The sequence below is a fragment of the Mustela nivalis genome (assembly GCF_964662115.1).
Source record: "Mustela nivalis genome assembly, chromosome: X".
In the NCBI taxonomy this organism is placed as follows: Eukaryota; Metazoa; Chordata; class Mammalia; order Carnivora; family Mustelidae; genus Mustela; species Mustela nivalis.
In genome coordinates, this window is record NC_139040.1 from 27536410 (window position 1) to 27561013 (window position 24604).

A 24604-nucleotide genomic window follows, 5' to 3' on the forward strand; every position below is an offset into this window, starting at 1 on the left:
GCTTTTCTGAAAGTGTATGTGCTCAAGAAATTTTATTTCAGCTTTGTTTTAAGGTAAAATTTTTGGGGGGGGGTTGGAGGCCTGAACAAATGTCCATCAAAAGAGGTATTATTGACCACTTTTATAGCATCTCTATAGTACAGAACATTATGCAAATATCATTAAGAACAAGCCATTCTATATTTGCTTAAAACAAAGTGCAGAGCGAACATTGTCTTCTGCGCCGGCTCCTCCAAGCAGGTTCTCTCCGGGCACAATGGCAACTCTTAAGGAAAAACTGATTGCACCAGAAGATGCAGCCATCCAAAACAATAAGATTACTGTAGTGGGTGTTGGACAAGTTGGTATGGCCTGTGCCATCAGCATTCTGGGAAAGTCCCTGGCTGATGAACTTGCCCTTGTGGATGTTTTGGAAGATAAACTCAAAGGAGAAATGATGGATCTGCAGCATGGGAGCTTACTTCTTCAGACACCTAAAATAGTGGCAGATAAAGATTACTCTGTGACTGCCAATTCTAAGATTGTGGTGGTGACTGCCGGAGTCCGCCAGCAGGAGGGAGAGAGCCGGCTCAATCTGGTGCAGAGGAATGTTAATGTCTTCAAATTCATTATTCCTCAGATAGTCAAGTACAGTCCTGATTGTATCATGATTGTGGTTTCCAACCAAGTGGATATTCTCACATACGTTACCTGGAAACTAAGTGGACTACCCAAGCACCGTGTGATCGGAAGTGGGTGTAATCTGGATTCTGCAAGATTTTGCTATCTTATGGCTGAAAAACTTGGCATTCATCCCAGCAGCTGCCATGGATGGATTTTGGGAGAACATGATGATTCCAGTGTGGCTGTGTGGAGTGGAGTGAATGTGACAGGCGTTTCTCTTCAGGAACTGAATCCAGATATGGGAACAGACAACGACAGTGAAAATTGGAAGGAAGTGCATAAAATGGTGGTGGAAAGTGCCTATGAAGTCATCAAGCTAAAAGGATATACCAACTGGGCTATTGGATTAAGTGTGGCTGATCTTATTGAATCCATGTTGAAAAATCTATCCAAGATTCATCCAGTGTCAACAATGGTGCAGGGGATGTATGGCATTGAGAACGAAGTCTTCCTGAGCCTTCCTTGTATCCTGAACGCTCGAGGCTTAACCAGTGTGATCAACCAGAAGCTGAAAGATGATGAAGTTGCTCAGCTCAAGAAAAGTGCAGATACCTTGTGGGACATCCAGAAAGACCTAAAAGATCTGTGACTCCTGGCTTCTAGGCTGTAGAAATTTAAAACTGCAATGTGATTAACTGTGAGCCGTTAGTTTTCATCCATATACATGGATCGCAGTTTGCTTTTATCTTCCCAAATATGTGAATCTGGGCTCACAGAATCAAAGCCCGTGCTTGGTTTAATGCTTGCAATATGAGCCCTTGAACAAATAAAATTAACTATTGTAGTGTGCTTCTAAAAAAAAAAAAAAAAAGTGCAAAGACTATATATAGTATGATCCTTGGAGCAGAAGGTATTTGTACCAGTTTATATCCCTGTAGCAAATCACTATCCAAGTAAATAATGATAGCATACTAATGTAAGCATCTGCAATTCTCCACCTATAGGTTTTTGCTTCATCTTCAGGTAGGGGAAGCCAGGAGTGCCTAAGTGGTAATGCCTGAAAGACCAGCCTTGAGCTAATGATGGATAATTGGAGGATAACTATCACAGCTTCCAGGGCCCCTAGGGTGAGGTAACTCTGTGATATGCTCTGCACTGCCTCCATGAGTTCCCTAGCAGGTCTGAGTGTTGGTTTATTATAGTTGTAAGTGCTAAATAATACACCTTTATTTGTTTCCCTTTCTTCGCTGACTCACATCCTCCCTACCAGTGCCTCCTGGGGGCCCCTCCCAAAGGGAAAAAAAACCTCTGTTCTTTTCGATGGATCATGATCTGCTTCTGAGAGAACACAACCTAAAACAATTCACTTTTTGTGAAAACCACTGAATAAATCCCAACCCCTCATATGTGTTTTTGAGAGAAGACTGTAGAGAATGGTATTTGTTTAATTCAAGAGGGTAGATATGAATTAGAGCAGTGTGTCAGAAGTTCCAAAGACCAGCCCCAGGTTTGAAGATTTGCTGGGAGACCCCTGAGGACTTCGTATATAATATAATTTGTGGCTATGTTTCATTACAGTAAGAGAATATAAAGCAAAATCAGCAAAGGGAAAATGTCACAGGGGGCAAATTTCAGATCAAAGCATGCACAAGTCTTCTCTTGGTGGTATAACACAGAACATGCTAAACTCCCCTAGCAGTGAGTTATGAAAACACATATGAAATAATGTCTACCAATAAGCTCATTAGAGACTTACTGCCCAGAAATTTATTGGGGACTATTACATTATAGGCACTCTCTGCCCAGCACATACCAAAATTCCGTAGTCCCAGAAGTAAAGCAGGTGTTCACCATAATCCACATTTTCATACAAACAGTATAAGCACAATAAGCTACAGTTATCAGTTAGAATGATGGGAACATTCTCCAAACCCAAGTTCTAAAGTAGCCCAGAGCAAACCATTTGAACAAAACTTTTAAAGAATAACAGTCAAGCCTGCTATATTAACCATCTATACAAGCACAGAGATTGATTAAGGTTTAATTTATGCATTTTAAAAATTATTCCACTTGTTAGAATGAGTTCATATGGCTTTTAAATTTAAAATCTTAATAACATAAATGGGAAATTCAATTCAATAATAACATAAAACATATATTCACTAACACCCCCTCAAATCCATTACAATAATAGACTTCCACAACTCCAACATCATGCTAAAAAGGAAAGCATGTCTGCAACAAACAAAAAGAGAGAAGAAGTTTAAGGCTTACAAAAAAGATGAACAGATTAATAGCAAAATTTAGAAATTCTAAAGAAAATTCAACCTCACAGAGAGAGAGTGGACCCCCACAAATAATAATTGCTTCTAGTAGAACCTCTATATAAGAAAATCACAATAGGAACTGAAAAGAACACAGGTACTTTTCCCAAGTAACTGAAGAAAAGTGAAAAAACTTCATTCCCTCTCTCTTACAGTAGCTGTTATCAGTGTTTTGGCCCCAGGAAAAAATAGGAACAGAGCACTTTAAAACATGACTATTTACAAAGAAAGAATAGTATTTTAATACCCTGTGAGCCACCACAAAGTACATGCATTACATATATTCAGAACACCAGGAAACTAAACTCTAAAGAAATCCTGGTAAATAAAATATGTACCTCAAGAACTATCCAAGCTAAGAGCATCCTCTTAAAGTCTGCATTCAAGGCAAAAGAAAAGGAAAATCAGTTACATCTAAGTAAAGTCACCAGTCAGATCAACATTTTGTTGTGTGTGACTTCTAAGCCTAATATGGGGCTCAAACCCACAACACCCTGAGATCAAGTGTTGCATGATCTACGGACTGAGATACCCAGAAGCCCACAGTGTGATCAATCTTATCATTGTACTCAAATATGAATATAAAATCACTAATCAACAGTTGAAGAAACACAATATCAAAATTCTGCAAATTGAATGGTGTAGGCAACCCTGATATACTAGTTTGTTTTTTCCAATTAACTAATGCTAATATTGAAAATTAAACTTATGGGATGTGTAGGTAGCTCAGTTCCTTAAGTACCTGCTTTTGACTCAGGTCCTGATCCCAGGGTTTTGGGATTGAGTCCTGCATTGGCCTACTTGCTCACTGAGGAACATGCTTCTCCCTCTGCCTGCTACTCCCCGTGTTTGTGCTCTCTCCCTCTGACAGATAAATAAATAAATAAATATTTAAGGAAAAAAAAAAAGAAATTTAAACCTAATCTTTGACTCTACATTTTATAATGCTGCATTTTCTCAAATCTCTGAAGCAGTCTTTTTTTTTTTAAGATTTTATTTATTTATTTGTCAGAGAGAGAGCACAAGCAGAGGGAGTGGCAAAGGGAGAAGCAGGTTCCCCATTGAGCAAGGACCCAACTGTGGGACTTGGTCCAGGGGTCCTGGGATCATGCCCTGAGCCAAAGGCAAACACTTAACCAACTGAGCCACCAAGGTATCCCTGAAGCAGTCATTTTTAATTTCTACAAATTTTATTGAAATAAAAACTCAATATATTGGCTGAATAGCAGAATGACCAAAGTTGAAGATGAAATTAATAAGTGCAAGATTAAACTGAGATATTTTCCAGAAATGTGGAGTAAAAATATAAAAAGATGAGAAGAAAAAAATGAGATAAATAAAATGGATAATTCAAATATCCTTTCATTAGAAATAAAAATATACTATGGGCACCTGGGTGGCTCAGTGGATTAAGCCTCTACCTTTGGCCCAGATCATGATCCCAGGGTCCTGGGATCCAGCCCCGCATTGTAGGGTTGTAGGGGGGGTTCCCTGCTCAGCAGAGAGCCTGCTTCCCCCTCTCTCTCTGCCTGCCTCACTACCTACTTGTGATCTCTGTCGGTTAAATAAATAAATAAAATCTTTAAAAAAAAAAAAAAGAAAGAAAAATAGACTAGACATTGAAGAGGGGGAGGGCAATAAATAATGCAAAATACATCTGAATAACAAAATGAATAAGTGTCAAAATGAGAAGTCTAAGAAGAAATTTTTTTTTAAGTTCTAAAACTGAAACATTTGGATAAAAGTTTCAAATAAATGAAGTTGTTTTTTAATTCCAGAATGAAAATATAAAAGCAATCCTTAAAAAAAGAATCAGATGAGACAACAGGGCAATATGTTTGTAGTTCTATGGTAAATTTATTTTGATCCTATAAGTGCCATACCCAGACATAATAAGAATTTTCTCACTAAATGATGGAACAAGGTAAAAATACATAATGAAGGCTATAAAAGACTTGAAAAACAGAATTAAAAATCTTGAACTTCTGTGCACACATAGATTACTGTGTTTAAAAGCAGAATATGCATTCTTTATAAGACATTCATGAGACATTTATAAAAATTTAGTATACACTAAAGAGTTCAGCTAGATAGTTATCAAATTATTCCAAACATCTACAAACTCAACAACAGATAGAAAAGAAGAAGAGCAGCAATTCTAGGAACAGAAAAACAACCACTTTCTGGAAGGTAGGACATGTAGAGAAGAGAATGACAGACTGTGGGGGGGAGGGGCAGACTCCCGGCAAGCGGTGAAGCAATGGAGCACAAAATCAGAACTTTGCGAAGTCTGCTCCACTGAGGGACATTGCTCCTGAGGCTAAGCAGGGATGGAGCCCTTGCAGGGACAGTGTGGTCTCAGGACCTGTGGGGTCACAGAAAGACCAGGGGTGTCTAAGTGTGGCAGAGCTGCCAGGTATCAAAGTAAGTAAGCTGCTACAGAGACAGAGCTGAGGGGAGGGCTCTCAGCTGAGGATTACTTTAAACCTTGATCCAAGGCACAGTTGGGGCACTGTTCTCTGAGCAGAGACTCCACAAGTATCACATCCAGAGACCTCCTCCTTCCTCCTCTGGGAGGAGCTGCGTGGGAGTGCATGGCAAGAATCCACTGGGTTTGGGGACTCCAAATGGGGCTGTGCACCAGAGATAGAAATGCTCGTTCACAGGCTGGGTGAGCAGGGAGCGCAGCTTGAGACCAGGGAGATAGGAGGGATTGATTGCTTTTCTCTGAAGGCACACTGAGGAGTAGGGCCCTGAGCTCTTGGCCCTTCTGTGCCAGAGATTGGGAGGCTGCCATTTTCATTCCCTACCTCCAGAGCTCTATGGAAAGTGTTCAGGGAACAAAAGCTCCCAAGAGTGAATCCAAGCAGATTGCTTAGCATGGGCCCTGGCAAGGGTGGTGCAATTCTTCCATAGGAAAAGACATTTGAGATTCACTGCAACAGGCCCCTCTCCCAGAAGATCAGCAAGGATAACCAGCCAAGACCAAGTTCACCAATCAATGAGTAGTGTGGAAAACCAGAGAGGTGGGGGAAAGCAACACATAGAATTCATGCCTTTTTGCCCATGATCCTTTAGTCTTGCAAAGTTAAATTTTTTTAATTTTATTTTTATTCTTATTCCATTTTTTAAAACTTTTCCTTGTTCCAATTTTAATGCTTTTAAACTATTTTATCTTAAAAACACCTTTTTTAGGGGTGCCTGCGTAACTCAGTGGGTTAAGCCTCTGTCTTTGGCTCAGGTCAAGATCTCAGGGTTAGGGGATTGAACCCCACATTGGGCTCTCTGCTCAGCAGGGAGCCTGCTTCCCCCTCTCTCTGCCTGCTGCTCTGCCTAATTGTGATCGCTCTCTCTCTCTCTCTCGCTCTTGCTCTGTCAATAAATAAATAAAATATTTAACAATAAATAAATAAGTAAACAAACAAGACGTTAAAAAGAACTTTCTAACTTTTCATGCTAATGGTCATATTTTCTCCCTTCATTGTATTTAACCTCATTTTCTGTATACATATAGTTTTTTCTTTTCCTTAAAATTCTGGGATACAATTTCTTCTACTAGATCAAAATATACCCTACATCTAGCACAAGGCTTTGTTCTAGTCTCCAGCATGATCACATTCTATCCTCTTTTTTTTTTCTTTTTCCAAACAACTTATATTATGAATTCCCATTTTAGAATCTTTTTATAATTTTCATCTTTCAGTCATATTCTATCCCTTCATGGTTTTTACCCTTTTTTTGTGTGTACATATATATAAGGTTTTATTTCTTTGAAATTTTGGGAGGTATTTTCTTCTAAGAGACCAGAATACACCTAAAATCAAGTGGGTAGCTCTGTTCTATTCACCATTTATATATATATATATATATGTATATATACATATACATACACACACACACACACACACACACACGCACACACACAGAGATATATATATTTTTTATCTTTATTTTTCCCAGTTATTTCTCCCCCCAGTTTTGGGTCTCTTCTGATTTTGTAAGATATATTTCCCTGGGGTCTTTGCCAACCTTTTAGTATTTTATTCTTTTGTTCATATATTCTTAACTGGATAAAATGACAAGGCAGAGAAAAGAACAAGGGGCAGTACTGACAATGGCTATGGACCTAATCAATACGAACATTGGTAATATGTCAGAACTAGACTTCAGAATGACGATTATCACAGTGCTAGCTGGGCTTGAAAAAGGCATGGAAGATATGAGAGAATCCCTTTATGGAGAAATAAAATCCCTTTCTGAAGAAATAAAAGAACTAAAATCTAACCAAGTTGAAATAAAAAAATAGCTATTAATGAGATGCAATAAATACTGGAGGCTCTTACTGCTATGATAAATGAGGCAGAAGAGAAAATTAGTGATATAGAAGACCACATGACAGAGAATAAAGAAGCTGAGCAAAGGAGAGACAAACAACTATGGGACCAAGAGGGGAGAATTTGATAGATAAGTGATACCATAAAATGAAACAATATTAGAATAATTGGGATCCCAGAAGAAGAAGAAAGGGGCAGAAGGTATATTGGAGCAAATTATAGTAGAGAATTTCCCTAATATGGCAAAGGGAACAAGCATCAAAATCCAGTAGGCACAGAGAACCACCCTCAAAATCAATAAAGATAGGTCCACACCCCATCATCTTTTTTTATTAAAATATTTTATTTATTTATTTGACAGATGGAGATCACAAGTAGGCAGAGAGGCAGGCAGAGAGAGAGAGGGGGAAGCACACTCCCTGCTGAGTAGAGAGCCCGATGCGGGGCTGGATCCCAGGACTCTGCGATCATGACCTGAACTGAAGGCAGAGGCTTTTTTTTTTTTTTTAAGATTTTTTCTTTATTTATCTGACAGAGATCACAAGTAGGCAGAGAGGCAGGCAGAGAGAGAGGAGGAAGCAGGCTACCTGCAGAGCAGAAAGCCCGATGTGGGGCTCGATCCCAGGACCCTGGGATCATGACCTGAGCCGAAGGCAGAGGCTTAACCCACTGAGCCACCCAGGTGCCCCTATACCACATCATCTAATAGAACACTTACAAGTCTCAGTGACAAAGAGGAAATACTGAAAGCAGCTTGGGAAAAGAGGTCTGTAGCATACAATGGTAGAAATATTAGATTGGCAGCAGATCTATCCACATAGACCCAGCAGCCAGAAAGGGCTGGTATGATATATTCACAGCACTAAACAAGACAAATATGCAGCCTAGAATACTATATCCACCTAGGCTGTCATTGAAAATAGAAGGAGAGACAACAAGCTTCCAGGACAAAGAAAAATAAAAAGAATTTGCAAACACCAACCAGCCCTACAGGAAATACTGAAAGGGTCCTCTAAGCAAAGACAGAGTCTAAAACTTATAGACCAGAAAGGCGCAGAGACAATATACAGTAACAGTCACCTTACAGGCAATATAGTAGCACTAAATTCATATCTTTCTATAGTTACCCTGAATGTAAATGGGCTAAATGCCCCAATCAAAAGACACAGGGTATCAGGATGCATTAAAAAAAAAAAAAAAACAAGACCATTGATATGCTGTCTGCAAGAAACTCATTTTAGGTCCAAAGACACCTCCAGATTTAAAGTGAGAGGGTGGAAAACCATTTACCCTGCTAATGGACATCAAAGGAAAGCTGGGGTGGTGATCTCTATATCAGATAAGTTAGATTTTAAGCCAAAGACTATAAGAGATGAGGAAGGACACCATATCATACTCAAAGGGTCCTACAATAAGATCTAACAATTTTAAGTATCTATGCCCTTAACACGGAAGCAGCCAATTCTATAAACCAATTGATAACAAAATCAAAGAAACACATTAACAATAATACAATAATATAGGGGACATTAACAACCCCTCACTAAAATAGACAGATCATCTAAGCAAAAGATCAACAAGGAAATAAAGGCTTTAAATGACACACTGGACCAAATGTATATCACAGATATATTCAGTACATTCCATCCCAAAACAACAGAATGCACATTCTTCTCTAGTACACATGGAACATTCTCCAGAATAGATCATCCTGGGTCACAAATCGGGTATCAACTGGTACCAAAAGATTGGGATCATTCCCTGCATATTTTCAGACCACAATGCTCTGAAGCTAGAACTCAATCACAAGAGGAAAGTTGTTTAAGCCTCAAATACATAGAGGCTAAAGAGCATTCTACTAATAAGTGAATGGGTCAACCAGGAAATTAAAGAAGAATTTAAAAAATTCATGATAGCAAATGAAAATGAAAATACAACTCTTCAAAATCTTTGGGACACAGCAAAGGCAGTCCTGAGAGGAAAGAATATACCAATACAAGCCTTTTACAAGAAACAACAAAGGTCTCAATTACACACACTAATCCTACATCAAAAGGAGCTGGAAAAGAAGCGTAAAGAAAGCCTAAACCCAGTAGTAGAAGAGAAATAATAAAAATCAGAGCAGAAATCAATGAAATAGAAACCAAAAGAACAGTAGAACAGATCAACAAAACTAGGAGCTTGTTCTTTGAAAGAATTAATAAGATTGATAAATCTCTGGCCAGATTTGTAAAAAAGAAAAGAGAAAGGACCCAAATTAATAAAATCATGAAGGAAAGAGGAGAGATCACAACCAACACCATAGAAATACAAACAATTATGAGAACATATTATGAGCTGCTATATACCAGCAATTTTGAAAATCTGGAAGAAATAGATGCATTGCTAGAGAAGTATAAACTACCAAAACTGAACCAGGAAGAAATAGAAAACCTGAACAAACCCATAACTAGTAAGGAGATTGAAGCAGTCATCAACCATCTCTCAACAAACAAGAGCCCAGGGCCAGACAGCCTCCCAGGGGAATTCTACCAAACATTTAAAGAAGAATTTAATACTTGTCTTTCTTTTTTAAAGATTTTATTTTTATTTATTTGACAGAGAGAACGAGATCAGAGTAGGAAGCGAGGCAGGCAGAGAAAGGAGGGGGAACAGGCTCCTTGCTAAGCAAAGAGCCTGATGTGGGGATCAATCCCTAGACCCTTAGATCATGGCCTGAGCTGAAGGCAGAGGCTTAACTCCCTGAGCCACCCAGGCACCTGAATTAATACCGATTCTCCTGAAAATGTTCCAAAAATTAGAAATGGAAGGAAAACCTCCAAACTCATTTTATGAGGCCAGCATTACCTGCATCCCAAAACCAGACAAAGACCCCAACAGAAAGGAGGATTACAAACCAATATCCCTGATGAACACGGATGCAAAAATTCTCACCAAAATACTAGCCCATAGGATCCAACAGTGCATTAAAAAGATTATTCACCACGACCAAGTGGGATTTATTCATGGGCTACAAGATTGATTCAACATCTGCAAATCAATCAATGTGATATGATATATTAATAAAAGAAAGAACAAGAACCATACGATACTCTCAATAGATGCCGAAAAAGCATTCGACAAAGTACAGCATCCTTTCTTGATCAAAACTCATCAAATTGTAGGCATAGAGTGTACATATCTCAATATCATCAAAACCATCTATGAAAAACCCACAGCAAATATCATTCTCAATGGGGAAAAACTGAGAGCTTTTTGCCTAAGGTCAGGAACATGGCAGGGATGTCCCCTATCACCACTGATATTCAGCACAGTACTAGAAGTCCTAGCCTCAGCAATCAGACAACAAAAGGAAATTAAAAGTATCTGAATTGGCAAAGAAGAAGTCAAACCCTCCACTCTGCAGATGATATGATATTTTATGTGGAAACCCCAAAAGGCCCCACTCCAAAACTGCTAGAACTCATACAGGAATTCAGTAAAGTGCCAGGATATAAAATCAATGCACAGAAATCAGTTGCATTTCTATACACAAACAGAAAGACAGAAGAAAGAGAAATTAAGGAGTCTATCCCATTTACAATTGCACTTAAACCGTAAGATACCAAGGAATAAACCTAACCAAAGAGGCAAAGAATCTGTACTCAGAAAACTATAAAGTACACATGGAAGAAACTGAAGACACAAAAAAATGGAAAAACTTTCCATGCTCATGGATTGGGAGGACAAATATTGTGAAAATGTCTATGCTACCTAAAGCAAACTACACATTTAACACAATCCCTATCAAATAGCAAATAATCCTAAAACTTATATGGAACAAGAAAAGACCCTGAATAGCTAGAGGAATGTTGAAAAAGAAAGCCAAAGTTGGTGGTATCACAATTCCAGACTTCAAGCTCTATTACAAAGCTGTAAACAAGACCATATGGTACAGGTACAAAAAGAGACACATAGATCAATGGAAGAAAATAGAGGGCCAGAAATGGACCCTCAACTATATAGTCAACTAATCTTCAACAAAGCAGGAAAGAATGTCCAATGGAAAAAAGACAGTCTCCTCAATAAATGGTGTTGGGAAAATTGGACAACCACATGCAGAAGAATGAAATTGGACCATTTCCTTACACCACACACAAAAATAGACCCCAAATGGATGAAAGACCTCAGTCTGAGACAGGAATCCATCAAAATTCTTGAGGAGAGCACAGGCAGCAACCTCTTCTACCTCAGCTGCAGCAACTTCTTCATAGAAGCACCATCAAAGGCAAGGGAATTAAGGGCAAAAATGAACTATTGGGACTTCATCAAGATTCTTTTCCTTTTGCACAGCAAAGGAAACAGTCAACAAAACCAAAAGACAACTGACAGAATGGGAGAAGATATTGTCAAATGAAATATCAAATAAAGGGCTAATACCCAAAATCTATAAAGAACTTATCAAACTCAACATCCAAAGAACAAATAATCCAATCAAGAAATGAGCAAAAACATGGATAGACATTTCTGCAAAAGAAGACATCCAGATGGACAAAAGGCGCATGAAAAAGTGCTCAACATTACTCAGCATCAGGGAAATACAAATCAAAACCACAGTGAAATACCACCTCACATGAGTCAGAATGGCTAAAATTAACAAGTCAGGAAACGACAGGTGCTGACAAGGATGCAGAAAGGGGAGCCCTCCTACACTGTTGGTGGGAATGCAAATGGGTGCAGCCACTCTGGAAAACAGTATGGAGGTTCCTTAAAAAGTTGAAAATAGAGCTACCTACGACCCAGCAATTGCACTACTGGGTATTTACCCTAAAGATACAAATGAAGTGATCCAAAGGGGCACATGCCCCCAAGTGTTTATAGCAGCAATGTCCACAATAACCAAACTATGGAAAGAACCTAGATGTCCATCAACAGTTGAAGGGATGAAGAAGATGTGGTGTATATATACAATGGAATAATGTGCAGCCATCAAAAGAAATGAAACCTTGCTATTTGCAACAACATGGATGGAACTAGAGGTATCAAGCTGAGCAAAATAAATCAATCATCACATGATCTCTCTGATAAGAGGAATTTGAGAGGCAGTGCAGGGTATCGTGGTGGGTAGGGTGGGAATAAGTGAAATAGGATGGGATAGGGAGGTAGACAAACCATAAAAGACTCTTAATCTCACAAAACAAACTGAGGGTTGATGGGGCAGGGGGGATAGGGATAGGGCGGCTGGGTTGTGGACCTTGGGGAGGGTAGGTGCTATGGTGAGTGCTATGAAATGTGTAAGTCTGATGATTCACAGACCTGTACCCTTAGGGCAAATAGCACATTATATATTAATAAAAAGAAAATGATACTCAGAGGTATGGTATGAAGAAATATGGGGAAAAATATAAACTTGAATCCTCTTTTATTCCATACACAAAATTTCATTTCAGCTGTCTCATAAACATAAATGTAAAATCTGAATCTAGAAGAACACAAGGAAAGTGTCTTTTAAATTATGAATATTAAAGAAAAGCACTCTATATATTTCTTCAGGTACAAGCTGAGAAAATTTGTCCCAAGCAGATATACAATATAATAATTGATAAAAGAAGTTTATTAGGCTGAAGAGAAATTATGCAGACAAAAATCTGGACCCACAGGAAAGACAAAGTAACTAACTACACTGGTCCAGTTAACAAATGGACTAACATTAGAATAAAAAGGCAGAGATTGCCAGACTAGAAATAAAATAAAGTATAAACTATTGGAGCACTTGGGCAGCTCTGATAGTTAAGTGTCATACTCTTGATTTCCAATGGGTTCATGATCTTGGGATCAAGGCATCAAGCCTCACATCAAGCTCTGATTTGGGTGTGTAGCCTGCCTCAGTTTCTCTCTCTCTTCCCCTCCCTCTCCCCCTACTCACACTTTCTCTTTCTCTGAAATAAATAATAAATCTTAAAAAATAGAAAAAATATGTTTTTTAATGGAAACAACTTAATAAAAAATGCACAGTGTGAAAGCAAAAAGGTAAGAAAATGTATAAAAATTGAATATGAAGCATATTATCACTGCTGTGGTTAGAATTAAAAATTGACAGACAGAACTGAGAAATAGAAAAATCAGCATTCATAAGTACAGAATGAACATCCCTCTCAGGACATGATGGAATATATAGAAAATAAAGTAAGTGTAGTATTAAGGAGGGCAGATATTGCATGGAGCACTGGCTGTGGTGCATAAACAATGAATCTTGGAACACTGAAAAAAAAATAAAATAAAATAAAATACAGTTCTTTCATCAATCAATCAATAAATAATAAATTAACTAAATCAAATCGTTTTGATTCATTTGATTTGATAACCACTATTACCTTCATCTACTCAACAGTGAAAGATCGTTATATCCAACAACTGTACCATTAAGTGCAAGGGCTCAGGGAATATACATGAAGATAGTTGATACTTTGGGCCATAAGACAAAATCCTCAAAAAACTTAACATAATAGAAACCATACAAAATAGTGCATTCATTTCCTAGGCCAGCTGTTACAAAGTACCATAAAACAGGTAACTTAAAACTATAAAAATGTATTGTCTCTGTTCTAGAGGCTAGACATCAGAAACCAGTGTGTTACCAGAGGCAATCTGCCTCTGAAACCTGTAGGGGAATCTTCTCTTGCTTTTTCTTAGCTCCCTTCAATGTCCTTATTACCAGCTTAAAGAAATGGTATCATGTTTAATGCATGCTACATCTTCAACTGTATATATGCACGTTTAGGAGTAATATAAATTATAAAATGTTGCAAAATTGTTCTCAGCTGCATTGTGCAATGGGTAAAAAAAAAAAAAATCATGTAGATTTGTGTGTCCCTCCCTAAAAAAGATTTGGAACAGAAAGAGAAGGAAATAAAAGGATACTTGAAACTACTAGGAAATAGTACTTTCTTAAGCAAAAATTTATTGGATTCATGATATCTGGGACAAAAGATAGAACGAGTGAATTAATTTGTGGTTTTTGTTACATAGGGCATTCAAATGTTTCTTATACTCTGAAACACTATCTGTTTCCAACACATAAAACTCTATGGTATTTGGATACATTTGGACACATAGCAAAGCAGGTTAGAAAATGGGTCTTTTTCGGGCGCCTGGGTGGCTCAGTGGGTTAAGCCGTGCCTTCGGCTCAGGTCATGATCTCGGGGTCCCGGGATCGAGTCCCGCATCGGGCTCTCTGCTCGGAAGGGAGCCTGCTTCCTCCTCTCTCTCTCTCTCTCTGCCTCTCTGCCTGCTTGTGATCTCTGCCAAATAAATAAATAAAATCTTTAAAAAAAAAAAAAAAAAGAAAAAAGAAAATGGGTCTTTTTCCTGGATCTAAATAATGTGAGTCACAATAGAACGTACGGTTATGCTTATGCATGCAGGTCTGAATGTAGATGCTAAGTGACAGATGTTGCTATACTATATGTCCTTTAATAAATTTAGCTTTTTATGTGTTTGTAATATGGGATCATCTAAAAGCCTGGAGCCTAAAGTAGGTACTTCCCTTGCTATATTTTAAATGAGGTTTTGATTACATGAATATAATAGCTAAAGTATAAGTTGATCTTCATGGGAAAACCCCAGTGAGGATCTATTCCTTAAGTCTGTAAGTAGAGAGGGGTATATCTATTATTTTGAATGACTAACAAAAAATTGCGCCAGTCTCCACCATTATCCCATTCTATACAACTGTTCCAGAGAGATGGTGAATAGTGAGGCTATAAGGATATTAATTTTAATGACTGTCTTTGAGAAATTGGCCAGTCTCCATACTCATCCTATCCTCCTTCATAAAGAGAAGCATAAAGTTCATTCCCTGACTCCTGCCCCATGTTCAAAATGCATGCATGTGTGCGTATAAACACACACACACACACACACACACTCCAGAACTGAAGTGCTTAACTCCGTGAGTAGTTAGGCCTTCACATACTGATTTTTGACACAAGAATTAATGCCTTTCCCAGTCAGGTATCTGGGCACCCCAAGCCTAATATTGTCACACTTCACAGAGACATCTAAAAATGAAGCTTGCCTTTCAAGATGTCCAGCCATGTCCCCAGAAACAAACATCCATTTAGGTTTCACAACCATGTGAGCAGTTTATCAGGAAAAACACCAACCTACACAATAGCACAGAAAACCAAATTCAGCCTACCAATAATAATCAAGCAAACACTTCGTTCTGAAGTACATGAACAGGTGACTAAGACTTAATACATATAAGAAAAATCAAGAGAATAAAAAAGTAGGTTTAGAAACAATGGCAGAATACCAAGCCCAGAATAAATGTAAATTCAGGAATGAGAACATTTTTAAATAATTTAATTAGTATTCTCAAAGACATATAATAACATCATATACTGCTGGTGGGAATGTAAAATTTTACAATCCCTTGGGAAAACAGTTTGACAGCTTCTTAAATAACTAAACATGCAACTACCACACAAGCCATCAATTACACCCCTGGGGTGTAATTGAACAGGGAACAGAGAAAGAACAATTTAAATTCATACAAACATGAATACATGAATGTTTATACCAGTTTTATTAGTAATAGCCCAAACTTGGAAACAATTCAAATATCCTTCAATGGATGATTGGTTAAATAGTGATACATCCATACTGTGGAATAGGACTAAGCACTAAAAAGCAAGGGAAAAATGATAGAAGTAACAACCTGTATGAACTGTCAGAGAATTATGCTATAAGAACAAAGCCAAATGCATACTATATAAACACTATATATACATAAGTCTTATATGAAATTCTTGAAATTATAAAATTATAAAAATGTAGAACAGATCATGGTCACCAGTGGTTAACAGAAGGGGTGGACTGGGAGAGAAGTGAGTGGGACTATAAAAAAGCAAACATGTGACATTCTTGTGATGGAAACGTCTTTATTTTGACTGTATAAATTTCAATATTTCAGTTAGGATACTACATTATAGTTTCACAAGATGTTCTCAATGGAAAAAATTGGGTAGGGGGTGGGTATATGGGATTTTTATTACTTTGTACAAGTGCATATAAATCTATAATTTTCTTTAAAGGAAAAGCTTAATTAAAAATCAAATTGAGGGGCGCCTGGGTGGTTCAGTGGGTTAAGCCGCTGCCTTCAGCTCAGGTCATGATCTCAGGGTCCTGGGATGGAGTCCCGCATCGGGCTCTCTGCTCAGCAGGGAGCCTGCTTCCCTCTCTCTCTCTCTGCCTGCCTCTCCATCTACTTGTGATTTCTCTCTGTCAAATAAATAAATAAAATCCTTTTAAAAAATCAAATTGAATGTTAAAAGAAACTATTAGGAAAACACATGATTGTTATATGAAGGCAAACTAATAGAGTACCTGGGGGGGGGGGGCAAAAAACACTTGAAGAAATACATGTATTGGTTTAGAGAGAAAGATAGAAGTAAAATAAATATAAAAGCAGTGATAACTGACAAAGAGGTTCAATCCCATAGAGGCAATATCATATTATGAAGAATTATAAAACAGTAAACAGAGGAAAGGGAGAAAATAATATTATTAAAGAATTAATATAAAAATTTCCAAAAGTTGGTTGAGTGGAAAGGAGGCTGGGAAGATGGCACAGTAAGAATCCCTCAGCTTGGGGCGCCTGGGTGGCTCAGTGGGTTAAGCTGCTGCCTTCGGCTTGGGTCATGATCTCAGGGTCCTGGGATCGAGTCCCGCATTGGGCTCTCTGCTCAGCAGGGAGCCTGCTTCCCCCTCTCTCTCTGCCTGCCTCTCTGCATACTTGTGATCTCTCTCTGTCAGGTGAATAAATAAAATCTTTAAAAAAAAAGAATCCCTCAGCTTGCCTCATCCCATAGATACAACTAGATAACACTCCTGTTTGTGTGAACAACCCAGAAAGTGACCTGAAGACTAGCAGAACCCCACAACTAAAGGTAGAGAAGAGGCCACATCAAAGAGGGTTAAAAAAAAAAAAAAAAGGCAGAGATGGGGTAGGGAGCAAAATGGGCCAAGCCCAACTTAGGCTGGGAGATAGATTCAGGAGTGGGGAACAAAGAGAAACAGAATATCACTCACACTGGAGAGCCCATACAGTTAAGATGAATCCCTACAATATTTGCCTTTGAAAGTGAGAGGGTCCAAATTTCCTAAATTATTACAAACAGTGGGACTTAAAGCCTAGAATTTTAAAAATCAGCAGACATGGTTCTGGGAGAGCATGGAGCGTGACAGGAAGCTAAGTTTCCACCATTAAAGAGACAGCACAACAAACAGACAGCAGAGATGCAGCACAGAAGCAGCAGGTTGAAAAAGGGCTGGGGCATGGGAGGGAGAGTGATATACTCATCTCAGAGCTTATCCAGGAGAAGCAGGATTCACAGTGAGACCCTTCCAGAAACAAAGAGCTAACAGGCACCATTTCCCTCCTCTGCTTCTCAGCATAAATGCGTTACCACCTGCAGGAACCAGCACAGCACCAATACTCCCTACCTAACTTGCTCAAACCAAGCTCCATCCTCTGAGTATTCTACAGATCCATCCTTCCAAGTCACCCTTGCCTCAGTCCCACTAAGGCAGGCCCCACCCCTAGAAGATCTGCACAAAGCTCACCAGCATGGCATTTTCCAACTTCTGCTTTTGCAGGGCCTTGGTTCCAGTGGCTGTGGTGACAGGTCACATTTCACAAACAGATCATCATACACCTTGTTAAAAAGTACCCCACTGGCCAGGAACAAGGCACTGCCCAGAACAGGCAAAGAGAACCTCTGTAGATAACTAGAAGAGTTAATACCCATTCTACTCAAAATATTCCAAAAATTGGAAGAGGAAGGAAAACTTATAAATGCACTCTATGAGACCAGCATTTCCATGATACCAAAACCAGATAAATATACCACAATAAAAGAACTACAGACTAATATCTCTGATGAAAATATATGCAAAAATACTCAACAAAATGCTAGCAAACTGAATCTAAAAATGCATTTTAAAAAACCACTCACCACAATTAAGTGGGGTTTATCCCTGGAATGCAAAGGTGGTTCCATACACACAAATCAAAGTGATACATCACATCAATAAGAGAAAGCATATGATCATGTCAATAGATGCAGAAAAAGCATTTGACAAAGTACAGCATCCACTCATGATTTAAAAAAAAAAAGAAATTGATATAAGGTAAACATACCTCAACATAATAAAGGCCATACATGAAATCTCACAGCTAACATGATTCTCAGTGGGGAAAACATAGCTTTTCACCTAAGATCAGGAACAAGACAAAGATTTTGACTCTTAACCATTTTATTCAATATGGTACTGGCCATACCAATCAGATAAGAAAATGAAAAGGCATCCAAATATTTAAGGATGAAGTAAAACTTTCCCTATTTGCAAATGATATGATACTATATATATAGAAAACCCAAAAGAATCTACCAAAAAAATACTAGAACTGATAAATGAACTCAGTAAATTCACATAATACAAAATCAAAGTACAGAAATCCATTGCGTTTCTATACACTAATAGTGAAGTAGCAGAAAGACAAAATAAGAATTTACAATTGCTCGGAAAAAAAAAAAAACCCAACAACTTAGGAATAAACTTAAAAATGAGGTAAAAGAGCTGTACTATAAAATTATAAAATGCTGATAAAACAAATTAAAGACAACACAAAGAAATGGGAAGGCATTTCATGCTCATGGATTGCAAGAACAAATATTTTTGAAATTTATATACTACCCAAGACAATCTACCCATTTCATGCAATCCCTATCAATATACAAACAGAATTTTTCACAGAACTAGAACAAATAATCCTAAAATTTGTATGGAACCAAAAAAGACCCCAAATAGCAAATGCAATCTTGAGAAAAAAAAAATGAAGCTGGAGGAATCAAAATTCCAGACTTCAAGTTATATAATAGAGCTGTAGTAAGCATAAGAGCATGGTATTGGCATAGAAATAGACACATAGATCGATACAACAGGATAAAGAAGCCAGTAATAAACCCACAATTGTATAGTCAATTGATCTTTGACAAAGGGGGCAAGAATATGCAATGGGCAAAAGACAATAATCTCTTCAAGAAATGGTGGTGGGAAAACTGGACAGACATATGCAAAAGAATGAAATTGGACCACTTTCTTGCACCAAACAAAATAAAATAAAAAACTAAAGAAATTGGGCACATGGGTGACTCAGTAGGTTAAACCTCTGCCTTAAGTTTAGGTCATGATTTCAGGGTCCTGGATCAAGCCCTGTGTCAGGCTCTCTGCTCAGCAGGGAGCCTGCTTTTCCCTCTCTATCTGCCTGCCTTTCTGCCTACTTGTGATCTCTCTTGGTCAAATAAATAAATAAATTCTTTAAAAAAAAAACCCTCAAGAAATAACAAGTGTTGGTGAAGCTGTAGAGATAAGGGAACCTTAGTGTATTATTGGTGGGAATGCAAACTGGTACAGCTACTGTGGAAGGCAGTATGGAGTTTCCTCAAAACTACCCTATGATCCAGTAAGTGTAATACTATATTTACACAAAGAATATGAGAACAATAATTCAAAGGGATAGATGTAGTCCTATGTTTACTGCAGCAATATTTACAAAAGCCAAACTGTGGAAGCAGGCCAACTGTCCATTGATAGATGAATAATGAATGGATAAAGAAGATGTGAGGGGTGCGTGTGTGTGTGTGTGTGTGTGTGTGTGTGTATGCACACACGTGCGCGGGTGATTTCACATATATATGAAATTTAAGAAACAAAACAAATGAACAAAGGAAAAAAGAGAGACAAACCAAAAAACAGATAATTACCAGAGGGGAGGTGGATGGGAGGTGGACACTCATCTCAATGAGAACTGAGTAATATATGAAACTGTTGGTTTACTATATTGTAGAGCTGAAACTAATATAACAGTGTATGTTAACTACACCAGAATTAAAAAAAAAAAAAAAAAGGAGTTCCAACAGTTGAAAAAATCCATAAATCTTTAGAATCAAAGGATAATGTTTGGTCTTCCTATTTAGAACTTTTTTTAAAAAAAAGATTTCATTTATTTATTTGACAGACAGAGATCACAAGTAGGCAGAGAGGCAGGCAGAGAGGGGGGGTGGGAAGCAGGCTCCCCGCTGAGCAGATAACCCAATGCGGGGCTTGAACCCAGAACCCTGGCATCATGACCTGAGCTGAATGCAGAGGATTTAACCCACTGAGCCACCCAGGTGCCCCCCTATTTAGAGCTTTATGTCTGCCAATAAGTTTTACTTTTTTCTTCATATAGGGATTTCTTTTTCTGGTTAAGTTTATAGCAAAACAAAATTTTTATTCTTTTTTTTTTTAATTTTATTTATTTATTTGACACAGGGAGAGACAATGAGAGAGGGAACACAAGCCAAGGGAGAGGGAGAGGGAAAAGGAGGCTTTCTGCTGATCAGTGAGCCCAGTGCAGGGCTCTATCTCAGGACCCTGGGATCATGACCAGAGCCAAAGGCAGATGCTTAACAACTGAGCTACCCAGGAACTCCAAATTTTTATTCTAGAACCCGCTTTCATACACATCTTTATTTTCCTGGTTACAATACATTATTTGGATATTGCAGATGTACCAGAAAATTCTTTCTAGTCTCTTAGCAATTTTTTGACAGAATAATCAAATCATTTGAAAGTATTCTCAATTTTATATCAGTTTCCACTATTTATTTCTCTATATTCTTTGTCTTAATGCAATAGTTAGGTCTTCCAACAAAGTAATAAATTATAAAAACAATTGTTATTCTCGATTTCTGATGTATTAGTAATATTTTTATATTAAGTATGATTTTTGTTCTTTGTTTATGGTTTTGATACATTTACCAAATCAATGATGTTCTTTCTTAATTAGCTATACTTTTATTAAAGTTTTTTTTTTCTTTTTTGTTTTTTTTAGTAATCTCCACAGCCAGGGTAGGGCTTGAACTCAAGACCCCAAAAATCAAGAGATGCATGGTCTTCAGACTAAGCCAGCCAGGCAACCCTGCTATAAACTTTTAATGTACACCAGGACATGTACTGATTATGAATATTGGATATCATGATGAATTTAAAGTCAGAAAACTATTATTTTAAATTTAAAAATATAGTTAAATTCATTATAAATAAATAAACCAAACTAAAATTAAAGTTATAAAAAGGGATGCTAGTACAGAAATATTAATAGATGCAAAATATCTAGATTAGATTCGATGTTCACATTAAGATAGCCAAAATTGTTTCATATCAGATAATGTGTTCTACTCCATTCCAAACCATTTTATTTGCCATTTAATAAAGTATAGGCTGCAATTATCTGACAGGTATGCAATACTCTATCAAGGAAATTAAGAGTTTAAGAATTCAGCATTTAAGTAATTGTACAGAAGAAACTATGCTGTAGTCACATTGTTTTAGCATTTGGAATCCATGCAACCCATTGTTTCTCTGCTCTATAAAGATTTTTTTCAGTATTCTTCCCCAACACTCGTGTCTCTTTTTGTTAATTTTTAAATTAAAATAAAATTAATATACAGTGCTATATTGGTTACAGCTGTATGGTAAGAGTCAACATTTCTATACATCATTTCAATGTGCATGAAGGTAAGTGTTGCCTTAATCATCTTTATCTTTCTCACACATGGCCCCACCCACGTCCCCTCTGGCAACCACCAGTTTATTCTCTGTATTTAACAGTCTGAGAGTTTTTTTTTTTTTTTTGAAGATTTTATTTATTTATTGGGCTTGGGGGCAAATGGAAAGGGAGAAGCAGACTCCTTGCTGAGCAGGGAACATGATGTGGGGCTCAATTTCAGAATCCTGAGATCATGACCTGAGCCGAAGGCAGCTGCTTAACTGATTGAGCCACGCAGGCACTCCTGGGGGTTTTCTTTTGTCCTTTTTCTCTCTTGGTTTGTTAATTTGTTTTATTTCTTAAATCCCACATGACTGAAACCGTTTGGTATTTCTCTTTCTCTGTTTGACTTATGAAACAGATATAAATCTCCTGATGTTATGAAAGTTGTTCCTCTTCCTGACTTACCAATTCAATCAAGTGATTTTTAAATAACAAAAAGATAAGCTCTTCTATTTTTCCCTGGGAAGGAGAATTCAGAAACTTAGATAGGAAATCAGGATCAACTCAGCTACCAGGGATTCTCATAATGGTTAAAAGCTATTTGTATTTTTTTTAATTTTATTTATTTATTCAGAAGCAAACAGTTGTTGGCTGTTCCGATTATGTAGAGCTTCAGATAAATGGGGCTTAATCAGGAAGACTGTGGATCAAGAAAGCATACAAATTTATCAGAAATAATGATATGTACACAAGCAATTCATATAAAAGTATAGAAATTATGAGAGAAAATAAAATTTTGAGGGCACTCTGAACCAAAAATTAGAATAACAATTCACTACATCAGTTTTCTCTTTTCATGCTTTGTTATAAAGCCTAAATTTATATTTGCTTCCTGTTCCTTTCAGGAAGATGAATAAGTTATGCAAAATAAAGTATACCAATATTCAAATTATAAAGAAAAGCCTAAGCTTGAAAATAATTCAACAATAAGATAAGCAAAAGGGTCCAATTAAACAAACCCTTGGGCAAATTACTATTTCTTTTACCAACTGATTCTTTTTCATAAACTATGTAAAAAAAAATCTTTGACCACCTAGCTGTTTCTTGGTCTATTTTAATTAGAAAAGCAGTTTTTATTAACAACACTCCATAGCTGACAATTTTAATGCTCCTATCAAAGGCAGGCAAGAAATTATTAAATTCATAAATGTGCTTTTATTGGATTTTAATGGAAATGAAATCAGATCTGTCTTATCAGAGGTGGGACTAGTCAACACTAAAAGGAGCAGAAGTATTGCCAAATAGTCAATTTACATAAATAAATTTGCCTCCTCTACTAATCAGGAAGTCTTTTCATAAGAGCTTGAAAAGCAACATCATTTCCCAAGCTGACTTTGAATTGATGGACTAGTGGTGAGCCTGATAAGATTTAACCAAAATCTTTACTCTTTTTTCTCCATACTAGGTACATTTTAAGCTTTGCTTTTCCCATGATACCTATCTAAATGTTAATATTGCACATCCTTTCCATACTATTATTGCATTCCTAGGAAGAAATGCACATCCTATACACAGCAACTCTGTTCAATCTAGAATAATAGATATTCTGAAATACTCAGTTCTGAATAATTCATTTATACAATCTACCAAATGATGATTGGAAAGCTTGCTTTTAAAGGATTTTACTAACTTTCATTGAAAGATACTATATAAAAATGACTAGATGATTTTGCAAATCTTATTGTCCAGGAATGTACAAGAAGGGGACCTTTTTGTTTTTTTGTAAAAATAGTAACCCTCACTGAATCATATGCAAAATTATTTGTTCTTCAAATTAGAATAAACTCTTAAAGGTTATCTAGGCCAAATTCCCACGAGATTAAAAACTAATTTCTTCTACAGCACACCTAACAAAAGGCTATTTATCATCCACTAGAATGTCTACAGGAATAGAGTACCCTCTGTAATGTTGGCTCCTGGTCAGATATACACAACTGTCCATTTTTAATGTTCTGCTTTGTCTTGAACAAGTTTTGATAAGGTTTCTCTCTTCCCTAAAGGTTCCTGAACTCTGCTAATCTTCAGACCTGAGCAAGGACTAAAAAGCTAAAAATATCCCTTTGTCAACTTATCCTGAGAATCAACTGAGTACAGTGAGACATATTTATTTCCTGACAGACCTCTCTAATCATTTCCTCTCATTTGACTAACTCATATGTATTGCTTACAACTTTTTAAAAAAGAAAAGTCTTTTTGTTTCCTTTTGAAACACTTGCAGATTTCTGAGATCAGAGGCTCTAGGCTACTGCAATAGCTTTTTTCTTAATAAAGTCTCTACCTGGGGCGCCTGGGTGGCTCAGTGGGTTAAAGCCTCTGCCTTTGGTTCAGGTCATGATCCCAGGGTTCTGGGATTGAGCCCCACATGGGGCTCTCTGCTCAGCAAGGAGCCTGCCTCCTCCTCTCTCTGCCTGCCTCTCTGCCTACTTCTGATCTTTCTCTGTCAAATAAATAAATAAAATCTTAAAAAATAAATAAATAAAGTTTCTACCTATTTAAGTATGGATTTGTTTGTGTATAAAATCCATCAAAAATGAGTGAAAGTCCAATATGGGGATTTTAAATAATTTATATACCTAGGAACTGATTTTCTTACCCTCTGCTTATTATTGTTACTTTCATTCTACTTTTCCTCCTTCCTTCCTTTCCATTACACAAAGTTCTGGGCTTAAATTCTAATATTCTAACAGATATAAAATTCT

The 24604-nt window shown here is 37.3% G+C and overlaps 1 pseudogene across 1 annotated transcript; it reads left to right on the plus strand.

Moving 5' to 3' along the window:
* The first annotated feature begins 205 nt into the window (after nt 1-205).
* On the plus strand, nt 206-1452 carry LOC309856246 (L-lactate dehydrogenase B chain pseudogene; annotated as a pseudogene). The gene has a single exon. The product of its transcript is annotated as an L-lactate dehydrogenase B chain pseudogene (transcript).
* Nucleotides 1453-24604: the final 23152 nt, after the last annotated feature.